The 21109-nt window shown below is 39.4% G+C and overlaps 1 protein-coding gene across 5 annotated transcripts in view; it reads left to right on the top strand.

Moving 5' to 3' along the window:
- The window catches only part of LOC129766565 (alpha-mannosidase 2), a 446086-nt gene that overhangs the window by 300784 nt on the left and 124193 nt on the right, over nucleotides 1–21109 (top strand). For 3 of the 5 annotated variants that reach the window (XM_055767146.1, XM_055767140.1, XM_055767149.1), the window contains one exon: nucleotides 3149–3173. The exons of the other annotated variants lie outside the window; for them this stretch is intronic. The gene's annotated coding sequence lies outside the window, so the exon portion shown is untranslated. The remainder of the gene's footprint in view (nucleotides 1–3148; nucleotides 3174–21109) is intronic. 5 annotated transcript variants of the gene reach the window in all.

Genomic DNA, 21109 nt, shown 5'->3' with positions numbered 1-21109 from the left:
CTGGGAATCGTCCAATCCACGGTCAGCAGAGTACTAAAACGATACTTCGAGAACCTAACCATCGACCGGAAGGTGAAGAACGGCAAAAATGGATGCTCCGTCAGTGAAAAAGATCACAAGCGCGTTGTTAAGCAGTTTAGACGTGATCCGAGAAGTTCGGTCCGGGATGTCGCCAATAAGCTGAATTTGTCAAGTTCATTCGTCCAGCGGACCAAGCAGCGGGAGGGCCTGCGTACATACAAGGTTCAGAAGGCTCCTAACCGCGACGAAAGGCAAAACATGGTGGGGAAGACGCGAGCCCGGAAGCTGTACACCGAAATGCTGACGAAGCCGCATTGCCTGGTAATGGACGACGAAACCTACGTCAAAGCGGACTTTCGTCAGCTGCCGGACCTGTTGTTCTTCTCCGCAGAGGACAAATTCAGCGTTCCGGAGGAAACGGAGGAGCAAGCAGAAACTTTCCAAGTTTGCCAAAAAGTACATGGTGTGGCAAGCAATCTGCTCTTGCGGAAAGCGGAGCGCCCCCTTCGTGATGACCGCACGGTAAACGGGCAGGTTTACCTTAAGGAGTGCCTACAGAAGCGCTTACTACCACTATTGAAGCAGCACGAGGACCCGACCATCTTCTGGGCGGATCTCGCATTGTGCCACTATTCAAAGGACGTGTTGGAGTGGTACGAAGCCAACGGGGTCACCTTCGTGCCAAAGGAAATGAACCCGCCCAACGCGCCGGAGCTTCGCCCAATAGAGAAATATTGGGCGATTATGAAGCAGGCCCTCCGGAAGAACCCAAAAGTAGTCAAATCGGAGGCGGACTTCAAGAGAAAATGGATTTCTGTTCAAAAAAAACTACAACCTGACGTTGTACAGAACCTTATGGACGGGGTAAAGAGGAAGGTGCGAGCATACGGGCTTGGGCTCGAAGTATGAATAAAAAGAAAATGCCAAAAGTTGTTTAATAGTTTTTATTTTACTGTCTAAAGTTTTCAAAAGGATCGGTCTACTGGGCGAATTTCTACAGCGTTTTTTCCGTGATGCAATTTGATGTGACACACCCTTTATTTATGAAAAATGCCCAAAAATGTATCAAATGAAAGTTCTCGACTAGTAGAACATGGCAGTTAATGAAAAATCCAATTTCAAGATGGCCGCAGTCCCCGAACAACTAATTACTTTTTGAATGGTTTCATTCAGCTTGACCTGTTTCTATGTATGTTTGAATGTTTGTTGGGTTGTGTCACATTCATAGAAAATTAACCCCGTTCCTGTTGAATGATTGATCTGAAATTTGGAACATACATTTTATTCTACTGTCATTATAAAACTGCGTATTCCATGATCTTGAAAAATTCAATTTGGCCGCCGCAGAAAAAAAATAGCTGAATGGCTTGATTTGGAGAATACACTACACCATGAACAACATAAATTCGTAAAGGTCGCCGCCACAAAATGGTCGACTATGTATTTTTTTGCAGTTATATTGGTATCAAATGAAATGATTTGACTAATAGAATACAGTACAGGTCAGACTCGATTATATGTGATTCGATTATATATAATTTTAGACTCGATTATATTCAGTTTGGAAAAAAATATTTTTTTTATATTTCAAATATGACTTATTTCATGAAGAAATGTAACCTTCCAACGTTAAGGTGAAGTTTAAGTGGCTATTACATGTACAGGGGGTAAAAGTCGTGGTTTTTGAAGATTTTGCTTGAATTTTCACCAGGAGTTGTTCATATCGATATTGCAGCAAAATTAGGGAAGATAGAAGTTGTGCGTCAAAGAACAAATTGTGGAGCGGGTAAAGAACTTCATTTTAATTGATAGAAACAATCTAGTTTTATATAAATTTATAGGATAAAATTAATAATAACACATTAAAATTATTAACTTTTAAGCGTTTCACTTCCAAAATGTTATTAAAATTCACTAATATAGTTGTTCCACTACTATATCCTGTACTAAATTTTCTCACCCTTCAAATGAAAGCATCAGAATCGTCCTCCGTAGCGTACTTTTTAATGTAGAGCCAGTATGAAGCAACAAAGTCCGAAACAAAAAAAAGTTCTGTAACCTTGTCATTGCTGAAATTGGAACATATGCGTAGGAGGATTTTTTTCATCAAATATGATCGTCTATCACCTCCGGAGAGAATCTGGATAAATCAATTTTTTGGCACGTGAGAAAGGTGTTTTCTGACTTTAAGGGGATGAATCAAAAATCAAATTCCTCTTTCATTTTCAAAAAACCAAAAATACATGAAAAAAAAACAAATAAAGAAAAAAAATTGTTTTGACTCGATTATCCGGAGGATTAAATTATCCGGAGTGAAAAAAAAATCTATACTCCGGATAATCGAGTCCGACCTGTATGTCATTTTTAGAAAGCTCCGAAAAATACTGACTAGACATGACATACATCTTACAAATTTCTCCTAATAAATGCTTTTTCTCCGCGTTTTCATCCATTGGAGATATTCAAAATACCAGAAGAACTTCAGCCTATCTTATCGGGGTTTTAATTTGAGCCCGAGCCATAAACTGTTAAAATTGCATTAAGTTTTAAACTCATTATCCATAAAACTGCCACAGTTCTTATGCAAGCACGAACAGCTGTTTCATTCCACGTAAAGCAGTCTTTTATTTCGCCATTATCAATTCAAAACACAAATTCCAACTTTTGAAAACGGAGTCGAAGTTTTGTATTGCAAATGTCATTAGAAAAGTATTATTTCAATGCAAGTCTCGAGTGTCCCGATCTTCCGCCCATTCCTCCTTTCTCGACAAGATAGTGCCATTCTTTCGCCGCTTAATCTGCGCTAGGGCCGAACACCCAAACACCCCAAGTTCTCGGAAGAAACTCACGAACGAAACAAGAGACTGCCTCGACGTCGAGAATAATTATCCGTGTTCTTCGAGCCATCCTCGCTTCCGGGCGAACTGCTATTATCTCACTTGCCTAATCCTCCTCCAGCACCGAATGGTGTGAGCCATAAAAATAAATTCTCATTTGGGAATGCTTTATAACAGAAGGCGAGGGAAGGAAATGCAAAATTAATTCAAATTAACTGCAGCTCTAGTTCCATTTAGATCCCATCGCATAGATTCGACGCTCTGACCAAGATTTTTATCTCTATTTTCAGAAACGCTCGTCCATCGCGCGCAAAGGTAGGTACGAAAGGTTGGCCTGTCTCTGTGTCTCGAAGACTCGAAAGTGCAGCCTTGTTTTAATTCTACGCAAAAATAGAGCAGCATTCGCCGCACGAAAACACCATTGACGTCATAGCAATTGTTGGTGCAGCGTTGAGTTAGGTAGGGCAGACCCTCGGGGGAGGCATTTCCACGGTGATAAATTGCGCGCATATTCATCAGTCGCCGCCTGCGTTGCCGCAGGGCCCCCCCCCCCTCTCGTGTGGCGTGTTCTTTGAGGGCCCCATCAACGGACAAACGCTGGCAGCGAGCGTCCCTTTCGCGACTCGTCCATTTACTTTGGGCTGATGCCAAATCGAAAATTTGTTGATTCCCTCGATGCAACATCTGCTTGGCGCGCATGGGGACTTACTGTCTATTATACGACTCACGCGGGACCACAATCTGCCGACCGGTTCCCCTTCTGGCTTGGGGACGGCGCAGTGATGACGTCTGGTTAAGATGAAATTTGTGGTTGGACGATTTCCCACATCCGCTCGTTTGAGCATCAAAAGCATTGTTTCAGATAAATGTCCACGATAGTATTTCCCAATTATTTATAAATTAGCGTCGCAACTGCTCCCGTGGCCGAGTGGTTAGCGTCATAACTAACATGCCGGGTGTTCGGGTTCGATTCCCGTTCTGGTCGGGGGAATTTTTCGTCAAAGAAATTTCCTCCGACTTGCACTGTGATCACGCGTATTCTAGAGCTTGCCACTCAGAATGCATTCAAGGCGTGTTATTTGGCATAGAAATCTCGGCTAAGTTCTAATAAAAATGACGCAAGTAATACTACGTTGAGACGGCGAAGTTCCTCTAGGAACGTTAGTGCCATTGAAGAAGAAGAAGAAGAAGCGTCGCAACTGCAACCAGGGTCACACAATTCGTGCACTACACGATTGCTTGTTTTTGCCAGGGGTACGACTAAAACGTCAAATCCCTCATATTGCCAGTGTACCCAATATTACTGCGGTTCACTGACATTTTGGTTCTATCAATTACTGTTGTTTACAACGTGGTCCTTTTATATAGTCGAATAGAGGCTAACTTTAAACTCCATGTTAACTGTGAACACCTCCATGTGAAACCGAAATATGAAAATCGCTCATGCAGTTTGAATAAAGCAGCGCATTTTTCGATTTCAATCCTCGTAAATGATACGTTGATAAACAAATGACGCCATATTGATTTTGATTTTGGGTAGCCTATATTCAATTGATGCCTAGCCCCTGGTTTTTGCGGTTTTAATCGCAGTCCCTAACAATCACACGAATCGCATCGCTTCGTTTACTGTCACCGAAATAATGTACACTTTGTTTTGTCCAGTCAAATAAAATAACATGCCTTGTTGCGTTCGCCTCAAACGTGGCATCTGGGATCGATTAACGCACAACCGCACCCGAGGTTCTCGGCTAAATATTCATCACATCGTCGTTCCATCAAACCATCGACTAGATGCATAATTAATCTTCTTCGCCAACACACCCACACCTTGATCCGATGTGGCGCTGCAAGAGTCGTTCCAGTTGATTAATTGATTTGTTTTCCCAATCGAGCTAATCATTTTATGGGGCGCTTCAACTAATTGTGGGCTTGAAATGAAAGCCGATAATCTTTTTTCCTTTCTTATGTTAATTAAATGATTTTTTTTGTTTTGGAATAAGTTTCATTTGATTTTTCTTTGTTTCCGAAATTCTGGGTCCGATTCATGTTCTATCCAGGGGTTTTTGGTCAAAGAAATGTCTGTGCTTGAACTTGCCGCCTGAAATGAAATCATTCAGTGTGTGGCAGACAAATCCTAACCATGTAACAAATCGCGCAACCAATTTTCATTACACTCATTCTTTTTCTCGCGGGAATAATACACAAGCCGGCAAATGTCGCGATCGGTGTCCTTATTGCCAAATGCACTCAGTATGTGACGAATGCCAACTCGACTGGCCATTGGCAGCAATATCTCAGAATGCAGTGAAACGTTGTGAGTGTAAAGACATTGGTCAGTTATGAAACTTAGCCTACTTGAAACATTAACACAATTTATAATTCAAACACTATAATATCTACAAAGTTTTGGTTAAAGAATGGAATGTAAATTATGATTCCTTGCGGTATTTCGGCTTTTTAAAAAAACCAACCGCTCTACTCGGAGTTTTCGATAAAACTGATCTTTATTCTTCTCGATTTGGTTTACATTTTTGATTTGTATACTTAAAGTTATCGTCTCTGATTCGAAGAATATATGCGCTGATCTGAGTCAGCAGAAAATGTGCTCTGGGATTCTGCACGCTGCTCGCGTGATGATTGCCGGGGGTGTTTTGTTTATTTGCTAGCGAATCATAGCTTCGTGGGTCTGGTGATAACTGCTCTCCCTTTGAGTGTTGAACCTCCTGGGTCAACGTTAAACTGCTGGTTTGGCTAAATATGAAGATGCCGGTTGATAGTACTGCGTGTTTACTGCTTCTATGGGATCCGTTGATTCATTCTTTTGGTTGATTTGAACTACTGTGCCTTGGGATCGAAGTTTGATCAGAATGAAAATTATGATGAGGATTATGGACGTAAATGAAAATGAAAATCCTCCTATGAGAGACCAACTATGCACGGTTGTCTCTGACTTGAGATGTTCCAAATATTTAAGATGCTGGTGTTGTCGTTGGTGAAGTGAGTGGACGTCAATTTTGTTTTCTACACTTTCTTGCATCACTATCAGACTTGTGGATGGGATGAAGATTCGTTGATTGATTGTTCTGATGATATTGTTAGCATACTTGTACTTTTCAATTGTTATTGAACAGTTTCGATATACGATGATGAAAGAGCCGGTCAGGTTTCTATCGGTAATTCCGCACGTGTTATATAGAGTGTTATTGATGTCGTTAAGGAACACCGTCGTCGGGCTCAGTTGGACTGTAGGTGGATGTGTAGAAACGTGTTCATATGTGCATCTGCTTTCTATTCCCTTGACTATTTTAGAAATGCATCTGTCTTCGGAAACATCTTCTAGGTCTGATCTGTAACAAAGGCTCCAATTGCCAAATCGTTTACATGGGTTTTTCTGGAGTAAAAGTTCTGTAGATCCTTTGATGTAGTTATTTCCCTTTAGTTGGATGCGTTCTGATTTCTTGAAGATTGCCTCAATTCTAATATCATCATAGTTTTGTGGGTAAAATGTAGGTACGTTGATTACGTAAAGCAGTATCTCGTTGTCTGCTCCAATGGTCACCTTCGCGAGGATGAGCACTTCTTCGAGGAGTTCTGTGTGTAGGCCTTGTTTACTGAGAGTTTCATCTATTTGTCTGATTTCATCCGTGGATAGTAATTTATAATTAACTATTCCTACTTTGGCAAATGCTATTGATTCTTGAATTGCTGATACTTGATCGTTTAAGATGTCTAGGCTCAAAATTAAATGCATTATCTGGGCTTTTTCTATTGCTAGTGTAGAGCTTTTTGATTCTGCCTTAATTAGTTCATTTATTGCTTCTGTCAAATTATTCAGATTACCGAACATCTCATCGTTTATTAAGATTTGTTTGTTGCTATTGTCTACAGCTGCATTTATTTCATTAGTTATTAATCGTAAATCATCAGCGTCTGGTGAGCCGGACATCCATTTCCATGCTCGTCCTAATGCGTCCCATCGTCTCTGTCTCGTCTTTGGTTTGAGTTGTTCGATACGATCTTTCAGATCGTTCACTTTTTGATCAAATAATCTGTTTAAGTCGGGATAACTAATGTGAATTGTCGAGGGGTGCGTTTCCATTTTTGATATTGATAATTCTATTGCTGTTATGTTAATCAGTTAATATTAATATTTTTTACATTAGATTTATGTAATTTCGAATTTTGTTCGTTTCTAAATGTAACATTTTTATTTTGTTGAACATAGTGTTTTTTAAATTTTGGTTTATGCTTAGCTCTTATTATTTTGTCCTTCACGAACACCTCTTTACCTATTTCGAGTTCGGGTGGTTCAATTCTGTTTTTGTTAAATGTCGTTAATTGAGTTTGCTGTGTTTTTGTCAAATTTGCCAAAATTTCGTCGTATTGTTTTTGTCTTATTTCTTCTAATTTGTCGGGGTCGATCTGTTGGTTTGGGTTCCTCGTTTTACCAAATACAATTTCTTTGGGTGTCATGGATGTAGAGGAGTGAATGGTGTTATTGTATTTTTCAATGACTGTTTGAATGAGATTTCTAACTGTTGTGTCGGGAGAAAGTTGTTTTTGAATTCGGTACAATTCTATGACGGTAGAATGAAACCGTTCTACTGCACCGTTGACTTCTGACTTGTGGATTGGTGTCCGATATACCTGAATGTTTAACTCAGCCATCCAACCACGAATGTTTGGAGATTGAAGACCTCTTTCGTTGTCAACTACAATTGACTCCGGAACTACATGGGATGTGAGTGTGGTCCACATTCCTTTTTCCACATGAGTCGCGTTACGAGATCGTATCGGTACCATGCGTCCATATTTACTGAATTTATCGATGCTTGAAAGAAAATACTGTTCTTGAATTTGGAAAATATCGATGTGTACAATTTGAAATGGATATCTTGGAATCGGGGTTTCTTGAATCGGTATTATGAGTGGATGTCGATCGTATTTGGATATATTGCAAACGTCACAAACTCGAATGAAGTTTCGAATATTTTGCGTGAGCTTTGGAAAGTAAAACTCTCGCAAAATTTGTTCTTTGTTTTCATTTATACCGCGATGAGCTCTTTGATGAGTTTCACTTATGATTTTCTCTTGTTCTTCCGGGTTTGAAACGTCTTTTAATATTTTCTGTGTGAACCGAATTTTTAGGACACCTGCTCGACTGAAAAACTGTTTGTAGACCTCTTGAAGTTTTCCTAAGATCTCTTCGGAGGTATATAAACCGTTTAGTTTTGTTGGATCGAAAAAGTCTTTAAGTAGTGTTGCTAAAATTTGGTCAGTCAGGCTAGTTCTTCTTATGACGGTACGACGTATTCCTGGAAAAGGGTGTGTTACTATTGTGTCTGGATGACTATTAACTTTTTCAATGATGACTTGATTACGGAAGGCATTAAGTGGAGCTTCTGTAGATAAAATATAATTTATATCATCGTCATCTGCTGAGTGTTGGGTAGGGGATAACGAATGAACTTGGATGCGACTCAAGGCATCCGCAACAACGTTGCTTCTACCAGGTTTATACACGCTTTCATAATCGTGTTCCTCCAGGTAAGATTTCCAATTTTTTAATTTTGCATTAACGTTTCGTGGAGACAAAGAAAACGTTAGCGGTTGATGGTCGGTGACGATTTTAAATTTCTGTCCATAAATGTAATTTCTGAAAACTTTAAGTGCCCAATAGATGGCTAGCATCTCTTTCTCGGTAGCTGAGTAATTTTCCTCAGCTTTGTTCAAAGTTCGGGATGCAAAGTGGATTGGCTTATCTTTGCCAATTTCACCTTGACTCAACACAGCGCCAACAGCGAAGTTTGATGCGTCTGTTGTAATAAGGAATGGTTTAGTAAAATCAGGATAAATGAGCTCGTCATTACTTGTAACAATCATTTTCATTTGTTCAAAACACTTAATTTCATCTTGATTAAGGCTTATTTGTTTTTTAGAATCAGGGTTTCTCTCCCCTCTCAAAAGATTTGTTAGTGGTTTCGCTATCTTAGCGAAATCTTTAACGAATCGCCTGTAGTACCCAACAAGACCTAAAAATCCTCTCAACTGTTTTAAATTTTTCGGTTCGGGAAAATTTTTGATTACCTCTATCTTCTTTTCGTTGGGTTTAATGCCCTTGTCTGAAATAGTATACCCTAGAAATTCAATCGAAGTGTGGAGAAATTCCGATTTATCTAATTGAACTTTCAGGTTTGCATTTTTCAAAGTTTGCAACATAATTTTCAAATTTTCATTATGCTCGTTGAGATCTTTTCCGAATACAACTACGTCATCGATATAAACGTAGCAGCGCTTGCCAATGTGCTCACGTAACACATCGTTCATCGCTCTCTGAAAAATAGCGGGAGCGTTTTTGAGGCCAAATGGCATACGAATGAACTCGTATTTTCCATAATTGACCGAAAAAGCGGTTTTCTCTACATCTTTAGGATTCATCCTTATTTGATGAAATCCTGATGCCAAATCAAGAGTTGAAAAGTATTTGTTTCCTCCTAGTTGGTCTAAAATATTTGAAATCTCAGGCATTGGATACCTGTCAGATATCGTTTTCTGATTCAGCTTCCTGTAATCAATAACGAGTCGAAATTTTTTTTCTCCAGAGGCATCCATTTTTTTAGGAACGATCCAAACTGGGGAATTCCAGGGTGATCTAGAAGGTCTTATAATTCCTGATTCGATAAGTTTTTTCATTTGCTTGTCCACTTCATCTTTATAGGCCATGGGATAGGGGTATGTTTTTTGATAAATTGGTAAATCGTCAGTAGTGCGAATGTCACATTTCACATTTGTGGCACATGAAAGGGTGCTTTTAGGGTTATGGAAAATTTCATTATATTTTTTCAGAATGGGTATTAGCTTTGAAGTTTCTTGTTCAGTAAGGTGATTGAGTCTGACTTTTTCTGTAACAGTTACGGAGTTTATTTTCCTGGGTGTAGGAGTAGGAGTATAAAAATGGATAGGAATGTTTAATGTATGGTTTCTACCGAATACTTGCAGAATTTCTTGATTTGAGATAAGGTTGAAAAGCTTGTTGAAGATTATACCTGTACCTATAATTCCATCAAAAAATGTATGGAAGTCAAAACTTGAAAACTCGTAAGTGTCTTCGATCACTGGTGAAAAAATTGCAAGATGGGTAACTTCAGAAATAACATTTTTTCCTGTAACTCCTTTGACAGGTTGTTGAGGAATTTTGAAAATTTTCTTGCCAGAATTGAGTGCCCATTTTTTCGAAATTATATTTATATTTGCTCCGCAATCGATTAATAGTTTCATGTAACCTTTTGTAGTGGGAACTTTAATAAACGGAAGCGGGGAAATGTTCTTTAATCGAACCATTTCGCTACCCAATCTGTGTTCTCTAAAAAATTGGTTTCAGTTTCTTTTGACTCAATTGGCTCTTCAGAAGTTTCATCATCAATTAAATTTAAGTTTTCTAATGGTTCTGAATAATTTTCTTCGTTGAAAAATTCATTGTTTGTTTGAATTTGCTCATCATACCACTTTTCGTATTCAGAAGAGTCTAACTTTTCTTCTAATGTGTGTGCTAATCTTTTAGAATGGGCATCGTGTGCTCTCATGGAATTGCTTGGCCCTCTACGTTGAGCTACTGGCCGATTGTCATAATTCACATGTTGAGTACGAATGGTGCTTGTGTCCATTGGCTCGGGACGGGGTTGAGCTGGGACAAAAGTTCTGTTTGGTGCAAATACATTAGGTTGCATGCGCTGTGGAGTATTTTGAATTGTGTTTTGACGTGGGGGAAGTGGAGGCTTTCCTGAATATCTCCTATCAAAACCGGGCAATGCAATAGTTTGTTGCCAAGTAGGCATGTTTACTGGAGCATTGCGCGCATCCAGGTTTAAATAGTCAACGCAGTAGCTGTAAGCTTGTGCTAAGCCCTGCGGTCTGAAATTTTTGCAAAATCTGGAGAGTGGGTCTCCGAGTCCTCTTATGAAGGTATCAAGTGCAATTTGGTTGTATAATCTCATTAGAATAATTTCATTTCCACGCCATTGATCATCCATTGAAATGGCGGAACTGATGAGAGTCACAAGCTCTCTTACTCTGCTGTAATAACTCTCAAGGCTTTCAGATTTATTACGCATTAAAGATTTCATCTGATTGTCAAGGGTCATAAGATCCCTTTTATCAGCGTAATAGAGTTTTAACACCTCTTTAATACTCTCCCATTGGGTAGGAGTATTACTGGTGATAAGAGCGTCGTTGGCTTCGCCCTTAATTTTCCTCCTAATTGTTTTAATGAGGAGATAATATTGGAATGTGTCCCTGAGGTCCACAAAAAGTTCCAATACATCTTCTACGTCTAGCATCCACTGGCTCAAATCTCGTGGATTGCCATTGAATTCGGGTAGGTCTCTCACTATTTGAGGAATTTTACCTCGGTCCTCGAATCCGATATTTCGGTCGATCACGAACCGTGGATTTTGGATTGGATTAGGATTTGGAATTGGATCTGGATTTGGATTTGGATTTGGATTGGATGGTGGGAGCAGACGCGCTGGTCTGATAATTGGAATAGGTTCAGCCATTTTTGTTAGCTTATAAACTAGCACTTGCACTCGCGTGGGGTTTTTTTTGTTTGGTTCGATTTGGGTTAGTTCAACACTTTGTGATATTTTAGTGGCTCGCTTACGGTGGGTCCGGGCTCACCACTGTGCTATTAGTAGGCGTAATCGCGTTTAATAAGTTTTAATTTTTTGTTCACTCGCGGTAATTATTTGGTTGATCGGTTTGAATTAGTACAAACACTTTGTGATATTCTAGTGGTTCGCATACGGTGGGTCCGGGCTTACCACTGTGTTGTTAGTAGGCGTGATCGCGTTTAAAATTGTTATTTTAGCTTAAAACTAATTTCTTTCTCGGGGGTTAATATTATACTCACAATAATATTAGTTGGATGCACATCGTCTCGTGCCGCGGGACAATCGCCTAGGTCCAGATAGTCCTTGTTTGCTACGGGTTGTGGGATTCCTCCTTAGCGCACCTTGTCGCGCTCCAACAACGCAAATCCTCAACTTGATTGAAGATGGCTCTGGGTCCGGATGTTGAATTCTTCCAGCGGGAGGCAGCTAAAGATGTCTTCGTAAATTACTTATCAGTTGCTAAGGGTCCCGACTTCGGGCGCCAATTATGATTCCTTGCGGTATTTCGGCTTTTTAAAAAAACCAACCGCTCTACTCGGAGTTCTCGATAAAACTGATCTTTATTCTTCTCGATTTGGTTTACATTTTTGATTTGTATACTTAAAGCTATCGTCTCTGATTCGAAGAATATATGCGCTGATCTGAGTCAGCAGAAAATGTGCTCTGGGATTCTGCACGCTGCTCGCGTGATGATTGCCGGGGGTGTTTTGTTTATTTGCTAGCGAATCATAGCTTCGTGGGTCTGGTGATAACTTGTAGTACATTTAAAAATGGGGGTAAGACGGACATGTTACGAAGAACTTCAATTTTTTTTTTCCAATTCATTTATTTGTAATGCTCAATCGCATAAGCTTTGCGGAGCCACTAATTCAAGGTTTGTTTATACAAAGTTCCAACTAATTGGTATGTTTAGTAGGATTCGACCGAATACTCGCGGTTTACTCGAGGTTAAAAGGGCAACATTTTTTGTGGGACGGGTCAGGTTAGGGATATGGATATGAGGTATCGTTGCCTCAACCGAGAGTTGCCGCACGCACTGTAGCATTGTGCATAATGACCAGGGATAGCATCTGGTGTTCGACTATCTGTTGAGGGTGGGCGACGGTGAGATGAGGGGACAAGACAAACAAACTAATAACGACAAAGAAAAACACAAAAGCATTAAATAAGAACTTCAATTATATCTTTGGAAACTCATGTTTTCCTAAATTTAAAAGCAGTTTCTTACAGTTCAATATACTGGTTTTCGAAATAATTGACCAAAAGTTTTATTGTTTTTCCATGATTTATACTGAAATTAAAACAAGCCGAAAAGTAGAACATTTTGATCGACATGTAGTGGGGGAATAAGGACGGTAGAGTGCCAATGAAAATGGTCATCTCGAGTTTCAAAAAGTTACTCCATAAAAAATGTTCACCACCTCGAAAAAACACCCTATGCACAATATCAGCTCAATCGGACTTAAGGGAGAGTAGCGCAAAGCGATCGAAGTTTGAGTTTTTTGAAACTCGAAAAATCACCCAAGGGGGGAGTAAAGGAAATCGGGGTTTTCGAAAAAAAATTTTTTGATGCCAAATGTCTTAAAATTGCATAAAACTTCGAGATCTAGTGTCATCTTGAAAATTTTTTTTTGTCAAAAAACGGCACTCTGGGACTTTTTTTCGGAATACGAAACAAAAAGTGTGGTTTTGGGTGCTAATAAAAACAGTTATCTCGATTTTTCATTCGAAACTTGCTTCGAAATGTTGATTTGATCCTATGCAAAAAACTAGCTCATTCGGACTTCATTTACTGGTGTCACAAGCGTTAAAATTTGAGTTTTTTGAAAAAGCGAAAAATCACCGAAAACCAAGGTTTTTAAGAAAAAATGTTGATGCCAAATTTCTTAAAATTGCATTACTCGTCGAGATTTACAGTTAACTCGAATTTTTTTTTGTCAAAAAAATGTTTTTTTTTTGGCGCTTGGTCGTTTTTCCGTCTGAAAAATCGATTTTTGAAAAAAAAAAGTTGTAATGTGTTGTATCTAGGACACGACCGTAGTTTTCGACGTAGAACTACGGAATTATATTATTCAACTCACTTGTTTATCACTTCGGATATTACTTTATTTTTTTTTAATTCGTTTATTTCTACAGGCTCAGTTACGTAAGTTTAAAGAAGCCGAATTCTTAAATATGTTTTTAAAACTATATATATACAAACAATTTTCTTAAATCTATGGTTAGTAATGTGGGAAACCGATTACTCGCGGTGGACTCGAGTTTAGAAGGGTGACATAATTTTTCAGGAAAAGGATGGGATATAAGGAAATTATTGCAATGTTGGTAATCACACACACTCAATTCTTAAATCTATTCGTATATCTATTGTGAATTTACATTTCAACTTGTTCTCCTGATTAAAGCAAGGGGACCAATTACTCGTAAAGGAAGAAAAGCAGGGTATAAGGATATAAGGATAATCACACACGAACATCGATAGCTTTAAGGAAAACATATATTTGGGACATGTAATCAAGGTCTAACCGAGCCAACACATCTCTCACCGGCACATTGGGCTGCCTTCCTCTAGCCCGAAGGGAGTTCTCTAAATTCGATCTGGCAACAAGATACACCTCACACGACCAAACAACGTGTTCGATGTCGTGGTAACCTCGGCCACAAACGCAGATATTGCTGCCGGCCAGATTGAAACGAAAGAGTAGCGCGTCTAACGAACAGTGATTGGACATGAGTCGGGAGAAGGTGCGAATAATGTCCCGACTCAAGTCCAGACTTTTGAACCATGGTTTGAGGCTAACCTTAGGGATAATTGAGTGGAGCCACCGGCCCAATTCATCTAAGTTCCATTTGCGTTGCCAGTTAACAATGGTATTTTTACGAACTAAAGAATAAAATTCATTGAAGGCGATTTGACGCTGATAAATTTCGCCTTCAATTGCGCCTACCTTTGCTAAGGACCAAGACAAAGGTAATGACATAACAGCGTCTGGATAAAGCACTCAAAATTTCTCGTATTCTCTCAAGGAAGTACGGCGAGTGCTTTTCCGGCCTCACTGAACGGATAGCTTCGACAGAGCTAAGACTATCCGTTACAATGTAATAGTGTTCAGCAGGTCGTGAGGCGACGCTGTCCAGCGCCCAATGTATTGCTGCCAATTCAGCAATATACACTGAGTAAGGATTCTGAAGACTGTGGGAGGTGCTAAAAAGTTCGTTGAACACTCCAAATCCTGTAGACTCGTTTATAGTGGACCCATCAGTAAAGTACATATTATCACAATTGATACGCCCATACTTTGCATTGAAGATCGTAGGAACGAACCCCGATAGAAGATAATCTGGAATATCATGGATTTTCTCCTTCATGAACAGATCAAAATGTACAGAGGAATTGATGTAGTCAGGAAAACAAACACGGTTGGGAGTATACGAAGAAGGATCAACCTGCATGGAGATGAATTCATGATATGAAGTCATGAATCCTGAATGAAAATTTAGCTCGATAAGCTTCTCAAAGTTTCCGATCACCAATGGGTTCATAACCTTACACCGGATGAGGAACCGAAGAGATAATAAGTTGAAGCGATCTTTTAGTGGGAGTACGCCTGCCAAAACCTCATGGTGTGAGTTGAGGGCATACATCCAACGCAATACGGAGACAAAGATACTGAATTCGCTCGAGTTTAATGAGGTGTGTTTTGGCAGCTGATTGAAAACAGAAACTGCCATACTCCAACACTGAGAGAATAGTTGTTCGATACAACATTATAAGATCTTCGGGATGGGCTCCCCACCAGGTGCCGATAATTGTACGGAGAAAGTTTATTCTTTGTTGACATTTTTTACTCAGATACCCAATATGGACCCCCCAAGTACATTTGGAGTCGAACCAGACCCCAAGATACTTGAATGACATAGCATGAGTGATCGGTTTACCCAAAAGTTGAAGCTTTGGTTTTGCTGGTCTATGCTCCCTAGAAAAAACCACCATCTCTGTTTTCTCCGTGGAGAATTCGATCCCTAGCCCAATGGCCCAGGGTGAAAAATTGTTCAAAGTATCTTGTAAGGGTCCTTGCAGGTCGGATTCGTTTGATCCTACGACAGACACCACTCCATCATCTGCAAGTTGTCTTAGGCTGCAATTTTGTGTAAGGCAATTGTCGATGCCGCTTACATAGAAGTTGTACAAAAGGGGGCTTAAACATGAGCCCTGGGGGAGTCCCATGTAGGAGACCCGACTTACTGTCGAATCCCCGTGAGAAAAGTTCAAATGTTTCTCACAAAGCAAGTTATATAACATATTATTCAATAGAGGCGGCAGACCCCGAGAGTGTAATTTGTCTGACAAAACCTCTATTGAAACAGAATCAAAGGCCCCCTTTATGTCCAAGAATACTGAAGCCATTTGTTTTTTTTCGGCGTAAGCCAATTGAATTTCTGGAGAAAGCAATGCAAGACAATCATTCGTCCCTTTGCCCCTGCGGAACCCATATTGTGTATCTGAGAGTAGGCCATTCGTTTCAACCCATCGATCAAGGCGAAACAAGATCATTTTCTCCAACAATTTCCGTACACAAGACAGCATTGCTATTGGGCGGTACGAATTGAAGTCGGACGCAGGTTTTCCGGGTTTTTGAATAGCTATAACTCGTACTTGTCTCTAATCATCTGGAACAATATTATGCTCCAGAAACCAATTGAATAAATTCAACAAGCGATGTTTCGCCACATCAGGCAAGTTGAACTTAATTCGATCCGATACCGGAGCAGAATTGTTACAAGAAAGGAGAGCAAGAGAGAATTCTACCATCGAAAACTCGGAATCAAGATCGCACCTATCTTGTGAAATATCTCGAACAATTTTTTGCACAGGAGCGGAATCAGGACATACCTTCCGTGCAAAATTAAAAATCCATCGATGTGAATATTCTTCGCTTTCATTCGTTGAAGAGCGATTTCTCATGTTTCGAGCCACTTTCCATAATTTTTTCATTGACGTTTCTCGTGACAAACCTCCCACGAAATTTCGCCAATAAGCACGTTTTTCCCTTTGATCAAATTTTTGAACTGGTTCTCAAGGGATAAATACGTTTGAAAATTTTCAGGGGTTCCACGTTTCCGAAAAGCTTTAAATGCATTCGATTTTTCTACAAAAAGCTTGGAACATTGGCTATCCCACCATGGATTGGGAGGCCTTCGACGAATAGTGGAACCTGGGATGGGTTTCGTTCGAGCGCGAACCGCGCTGTGATATTACTTTAGAATGCATCGAAATTTTTGTAACATCTTTTTAGCTATTTAATTTTTTATTACTTCAGTAGACTCGAAAGAGTCGAGTAGAGTCGAAAACTATCAGCACTTCTCGTTTATTTGGTTCAATTCGCAACAGACTTTCTCCTTCCCACTCAGATATCGATCACAAACTATGAACCCTTTTGTTCCTATATTCCGCTTGAGATGTGATCGAAGCTCACATTATCTAAGGTTAATCCTGCTGGAATCTGGAAGCATACTTTCATGAAATATATGTTTATCCAAATAAATGCAGTGTATATCTATATTCCAAAATTATGGATACTCTTCCATATCCGCACTAGCACAACAAATTCTCGTATGCTGCTCTTCTTTGTCGTAGCACATCTCGATACAAAGGGCTTCTTATCCTTGTATCGAGCTGCGAGCACACACATAGAATTCAGCATTAGGCAAGAATGATAACAGCTCGTTGTGTTATGCTAGCTCACTCGCATCTGTGTTTTCATTCTACTCTATTTTTGATTTCCGCCTCTAGCCCTGAGAAGGTCCCTTGTGGAAAGAAACTGTATTCCATACTCCTCCTTCACCCGTCAAGAAAACAATCCTCCCCAATCGACGCTCTGCGGTAACCATGTTTCTTCGATGACCACCAAACGAGAAGTGGTGTGGCATCAAATCGTGAAAACGGGCAGAAACGAATGTATCAGTTGCTCGTTATTGACAGCTCTGTTCGGGAATGCACACAAATCGGCAGAACAAATATATGGGAAAATGAGAATGCTTCCAGTTTTCATTAAATTAAACTGTGTAGACATTAGTGGATTGTGCTGTATAGTATATCGAACGAATCTTAGAGAATTTCCGATTCCATTGGTGTGCAAAGTATCAGAATTTGTTCGCTGTGAAAAAAGTTATTAACGTTAACTTTATTTCACAAAAACGTGACATGTTTTCTGATTTGGCACCCTTCCTAAAAGACGTCTTAAAATCTTTTCTACGTAAAAAAAATTTTTTTAGATAACTTTAAATTGCAACGTGTCAAGCAATTTTAAGACATTTGGCATCAATTTAAAAAAAAACCCTGATTCCCTTTACTCTCCCCTTGGGTGATTTTTCGATTTTCAAAAAATTCAACCGCTTTGACCGCTTTGCGCCACTCTCCCTTAAGTCCCTTAAGCTGAAATTTGGCATAGGGTGTTTTTAGAGGTGGTGAACATGTTTTATAGGGTAACTTTTTGAAATTTTCGGGTCGATTTTTTTCCCATACATTCATTGGCACCCTAATGGACAGGTTAATCATATACGAAGCGTAGAAGTTTATCGCTCGCGAGAGGAATAATTTCACTCTCTCTCAATGTTTGTGTGTCCAGTAACTGAAATAGAACAAAAAGAGAAAGAAATATAAAAAAGAGTTGAATATTCTTCCCTTCACTTTCCATCATGCAATGGACGTGATTATGTATGTGAATGTCCATTTCAACCCCACCAATGCAATTATTTCAAAAATTTAAATTTACCACTTACGAAAGAATTTACTTTTCCGTACATACCTAATATCGCTTCTCTGTCAACTCACAAACCGTAATATAACCATTAGCGAATTCAATTTTGCAATTATATCACTCAAAATGCTTAATATCGAAGCCGGAAAAATTACATCCACACGCGGAATCAGATTTGATTTTCGGTTTTTGTTTCCCTATTTCACTTTTGATCAGTATTCATTGTCATAGGATGGTTTAAATATTATGGACTAGCATGTAGAAGGGGTTACCATCAACAGAAATTTAAAATTCATAATGCAACTATACAAATCAACCACCTGTCCATTATACCCCCATCGGCCGTCTTACCCGCACTTCCCCCTCAGGAAATGAACCCGCACCCGCACTTCCCCTACAGGAATTTCGCGCAACACACATAAAGCCAAACACTGATCGCTAGAAGCGACCTATAACCAGCGTTGCCAATGTTCCAGTTTAAACTGTATTCTTCCAGTTTTTTTACTCGATCCAGTCAAACAGTTAAACCCTAAAATCTTCCAGTTTTTTCAAATATTATCCAATTTTATCCAATTTTTTATATGTGTGCTTCAGTCTTACCCACGGATACGGATTACGGATATTTTTCCAAAAGTATATTCTCGAGCAGGAGGAAATACTTAAGGATATCTCATTTTGATCTTGATACCCAAATTTTGTTTGGACAAGTCTGATATAAAAGTAAAATGTTAAAGAATAATATCAAAATTGGAATTTTATAATTTCAATACCACAGTAACACTGGAGCAGTGTTGCTGAAAATTATTATTGGCAACCCTGCCTATAACCATTTGCACTCTTCTCTTTTTTCGCCTGCTTTGCCTGCTCGGATGGTTATGTTAATTGCAATGCCAGATGCACTTCAATCCGCTAGCGTTCACAGCTCGAGGGGAAACATAAAACACAAAACGATTAGAATAAGCTATTTTTGTTTTTTCGGGCACTGAAAGATTCTGAGAATTTTCCTCAGAGGAGATGCAATACTTATACGCTAGCGACAGCTTACTTACTACACAAGGGTGGAGTTTACTTCGAAGATATACTCTATTCGCTATCCCTCTTCGTTGTTTCTACTCTAGCGGCTGCATAAGTTTACCAGTTATTCACAGCTCTGTTCGAGAAAGCACACAAATGGTTAGAACGAATGTATGGGGAAATGGAAATGCTTTCAATTTGCATCAATTTAAATCATACACAGACTATGGGATTGTAATGTGTAGCATATCAAACAAATCTTAGAATTTCCGATTCGATTGGTATGCAATTCGTTACAATCCGTTCGCATCGAAATAGTTATTAATGTTAACTTTAATCCATTAAAACGTGAACTGTTTTCTGATTTGGCACCCTTAGTGAAAGATGTAGTCCTACGTCAAAAAAGATTTTGAAAATTGAAATACATTTTTCTCAAAAACACATTTCACTGCGTATCTCTTCTTATAGACATGCAACCACAGCCGATTCTATGTTTATACCATCACCACCATTGACAACGCAAGATTTCAAAAATGCCAGCGTGAGATTCAGTCAGATACAAACACTCTTCACCTAACAGTTTGAAAACCGACGCGATACATCTTTTCATCGGGCCTTCACGGGATTTGAGAAAAAAAAACTTAAAAAAAAAAGATTAAAATTGCACTACGGTGCTGATTTTACGAGTATTTGTTTTGTTAAATCATAGTTTGCTTAAATGAAATAATGATAGTTAACGTAACTATATCTTATTCTATTTAGATAATCTCTAAGCAGGGACCTCGACATGGCTACATCGATTATTTCACTGCGTTCATGACAAAGGTCCATCATACGATCGATAGGGAAAGGTATTTGATGTTCATCATGTTTGCACACCATTTCTATCAGATTTATATATCTAGATGTACCGGTAAGTTTCTTCGGTTTTACAACAGATGGCGTAACTTGATTATTATTCCAGTGAATCAAATTTCCAGACATTCGATGGAAAGCTACTGTCATTGCGCGTATTTTTCAGTGTATGTCAAAAAGTTGAAGCGTAAACAACATAGTTTTTTGCCGCTTCGAATATGTCGAATTTTGTACCAACAAGAGTGTTTCTGCAGGGAGTGTTACTTCATTACTACAATATGAAGAAAAAAGCTACGGAAAGTCATCGCATTTTGGTGGAAGTTTATGGTAACCATGCTCCAATCGAGCGAACGTGTCAGACGTGGTTTGCACGGTTCAAAAATGGTTATTTTGACTTGGAAAACGGAGAACGTTCCGGACCGCCAAAAAAGTTTGAAGATGAAGAATTGGAGGCTTTCTTTGATCAAGATCCGTCACAAACACAACAAGAACTTGCAGATACACTTGAAGTAGCTCAACAAACCCTATCCGATCGTATAAAGTATTGGGAATGATCCAAAAGATAGGACATTAGGTGACGTATAAATTGAAGCCACGAGACGTCGAACGCCGTTTTTTCAGGTGTGCGAACAACTGCTCCAACGGCATAACAGAAAGGGTTTTTTGCATCGAATCGTTACTGGCGATGATAAGTGGGTCCATTACGACAATCCTAAACGTTGGGCAACGTATGGATACCCCGACCATGCATCAATCGACGGCCGCGCGGAATATTCAAGACCAGAAGGTTATGCTGTCTATTTGGTGGGACCAGCTGGATGTGGTATACTATGAGCTTAAACTGAATGAAAACATTATGGGGGATCTCTACCGACGACAATTGATGCGTTTGTGCCGTGCACTGAAGGAAAAACGGCCACAATACGAACAAAGACACGATAAAGTTATTTTG

This window comes from Toxorhynchites rutilus, chromosome 1 (genome assembly GCF_029784135.1).
Source record: "Toxorhynchites rutilus septentrionalis strain SRP chromosome 1, ASM2978413v1, whole genome shotgun sequence".
Lineage (NCBI taxonomy): Eukaryota > Metazoa > Arthropoda > Insecta > Diptera > Culicidae > Toxorhynchites > Toxorhynchites rutilus.
This window is presented reverse-complemented; position numbering and strand designations above follow the sequence as displayed.